Source organism: Kogia breviceps, unplaced genomic scaffold (assembly GCF_026419965.1).
Source record: "Kogia breviceps isolate mKogBre1 unplaced genomic scaffold, mKogBre1 haplotype 1 scaffold_56, whole genome shotgun sequence".
NCBI lineage: Eukaryota > Metazoa > Chordata > Mammalia > Artiodactyla > Physeteridae > Kogia > Kogia breviceps.
In genome coordinates this window covers 213,185-216,515 of record NW_026712001.1, presented here as the reverse complement: position 1 = coordinate 216,515, position 3,331 = coordinate 213,185, and positions in this window count along the sequence as shown.

Here is a 3,331-nt window from a genome sequence, read left to right as displayed (position 1 = left end):
CCACAAAAAAAGAAACTTATGATATCACTTATCGAGGGAATGTAAAAATCGCTCCCCATGCACTGAATCCCCAAACAGAACAGAGTCACGCTTTTAGAAAACACACTTATGCCTGCTTCAGGGGAAAGGTGAGGTGGGGTGACGCATAAAACTCGAGTTTGAAATGAGCACAGATACCCTTCCGAAAACCGAATATGGAATGGACACGACCTACTCCTTGCTCAATCAACTGGACTCACCAGACCCTGTTCATCGCACAAGTATCTATCCGACTAGTAAGCATCTTAAAAGCTAAGTCTTGATATCTCTGTGTAAGTGCATCAAGTGTGTGTAAAGCGGCCTAAAACCAGCAGGGAAAATCAGCTCAGACCCATTCTGAGGATACATTTCCAACATAAAGAAGAAACAAGCAGGGCAAAACAGAGAGAAATTCTTCCAAAATGCGTTCAGGGACTGGCATGCAACCAGGATTGACCACATCTACAGCCCCAGCGGCAGAAGACATAAGGCTGGACACTCTTGGGGCTGAGACGATTGGTGAGGTTGGGAAAGCAAATGCAGACCCTTGAAAGGAATCCTGCGTGCTCCCCATTCCATGGGTCCCAACTCTCCAGGTTCAACGCAATCTTCCGACAGCGAAAGCACTCATTGGAAACCCAGCGGTTGCTACACCGTGGGATCGGGAAAGCTTTCTGAAACTCACCTCAGTTTTCATCTCCTGGTGCTCGTGTTCTCCATTCAGGCCCCCTTACTAAGAATCTCCCCACTTGGAGACTCGGCGCCTTTCCATGCCTCTTTCGTACCGTCTGCAATTTGTCCGCAGGATGAACTGCAAGAGGGGGAACCAATGAGAGACTCGCTGGAGGTGTTTGGTCGGGCACATGTCACTCTCATTTCCCATCACGAAGAAGAATTCACCAGCGGTTCAGCCTGCCACCCCGGATCGACAATAGGGCGTGAAGCCATCCAGCCGTGTTGCGTCCCACTCACAAAAAAGCGACTTGGGAAATGGAGCTCAGGGGCACTGCACTTCCCAAACCTGCAGAGTTCTAAACGATAACTTTCGCCCCAAAATATATTGAGCGCAGGCTACGAAGAGGCGCTGAACGCAAGGCAGAACTGCAGGAAACGGATGTCAACGGGTACATCGGAATGGCCCCGATAGCACATGAAAAGCGCCAGAACGTGGACAATGATGCGGTTGGCCAAAAAGGGCGTATGCGTTTTTTCCTGAATATATTCAGGAAAAAACGCATACGCCCTTTTTGGCCAACCAAGCAACCTGGGAGAGCAAATCAGCACTACAAAGAAATCTCTCGCCCCCCCCCCCCCCCCCGGGGCAAAAGGGCCAGGCGAAAAAAGTCTAAAAACCAGAAAGGCAGGACAGCCCACGGAGTCAAGGGAGCCTTGTTAAGCTGATGGGCGGGATGTCAATGGCCAACAGCCAATCTTCACAAGTGTATCCTCTTTCCCAAACCATGTAAAACACAGAACCACAGAGCATAGGGCACTTCCACACATGGGCGTTGACCTTGGGAAAATGAAAAAATCAACCAGACACAGGGACCCCAAAGTTGAGGGCTGCTGTCTTGACAAGAACCTCCACTCCGATACACGTTTCATATCCCAGGAAAGAGCCAAGTGGACAAAGACGAGTGGACAAGTGGACAAAGACAAGTGGACAAGTGGACAAGTGGTGCTACGTAGGTCCAATGGAGTGTCACTCAGCCATGAAATCCACGTCATGAGGCTGGTAGCAGCATCCTGAGTGGATTTAGGTACGATCATCCTCAGTGAAATAAGTCCCACAAAAAAAGAAACTTATGATATCACTTATCGAGGGAATGTAAAAATCGCTCCCCATGCACTGAATCCCCAAACAGAACAGAGTCACGCTTTTAGAAAACACACTTATGCCTGCTTCAGGGGAAAGGTGAGGTGGGGTGACGCATAAAACTCGAGTTTGAAATGAGCACAGATACCCTTCCGAAAACCGAATATGGAATGGACACGACCTACTCCTTGCTCAATCAACTGGACTCACCAGACCCTGTTCATCGCACAAGTATCTATCCGACTAGTAAGCATCTTAAAAGCTAAGTCTTGATATCTCTGTGTAAGTGCATCAAGTGTGTGTAAAGCGGCCTAAAACCAGCAGGGAAAATCAGCTCAGACCCATTCTGAGGATACATTTCCAACATAAAGAAGAAACAAGCAGGGCAAAACAGAGAGAAATTCTTCCAAAATGCGTTCAGGGACTGGCATGCAACCAGGATTGACCACATCTACAGCCCCAGCGGCAGAAGACATAAGGCTGGACACTCTTGGGGCTGAGACGATTGGTGAGGTTGGGAAAGCAAATGCAGACCCTTGAAAGGAATCCTGCGTGCTCCCCATTCCATGGGTCCCAACTCTCCAGGTTCAACGCAATCTTCCGACAGCGAAAGCACTCATTGGAAACCCAGCGGATGCTACACCGTGGGATCGGGAAAGCTTTCTGAAACTCACCTCAGTTTTCATCTCCTGGTGCTCGTGTTCTCCATTCAGGCCCCCTTACTAACAATCTCCCCACTTGGAGACTCGGCGCCTTTCCATGCCTCTTTCGTACCGTCTGCAATTTGTCCGCAGGATGAACTGCAAGAGGGGGAACCAATGAGAGACTCGCTGGAGGTGTTTGGTCGGGCACATGTCACTCTCATTTCCCATCACGAAGAAGAATTCACCAGCGGTTCAGGCTGCCACCCCGGATCGACAATAGGGCGTGAAGCCATCCAGCCGTATTGCGTCCCACTCACAAAAAAGCGACTTGGGAAATGGAGCTCAGGGGCACTGCACTTCCCAAACCTGCAGAGTTCTAAACGATAACTATCGCCCCAAAATATATTGAGGTCAGGCTACGAAGAGGCGCTGAACGCAAGGCAGAACTGCAGGAAACGGATGTCAACGGGTACATCGGAATGGCCCCGATAGCACATGAAAAGCGCCAGAACGTGGACAATGATGCGGTTGGCCAAAAAGGGCGTATGCGTTTTTTCCTGAATATATTCAGGAAAAAACGCATACGCCCTTTTTGGCCAACCAAGCAACCTGGGAGAGCAAATCAGCACTACAAAGAAATCTCTCGCCCCCCCCCCCCCCGGGGCAAAAGGGCCAGGCGAAAAAAGTCTAAAAACCAGAAAGGCAGGACAGCCCACGGAGTCAAGGGAGCCTTGTTAAGCTGATGGGCGGGATGTCAATGGCCAACAGCCAATCTTCACAAGTGTATCCTCTTTCCCAAACCATGTAAAACACAGAACCACAGAGCATAGGGCACTTCCACACATGGGCGTTG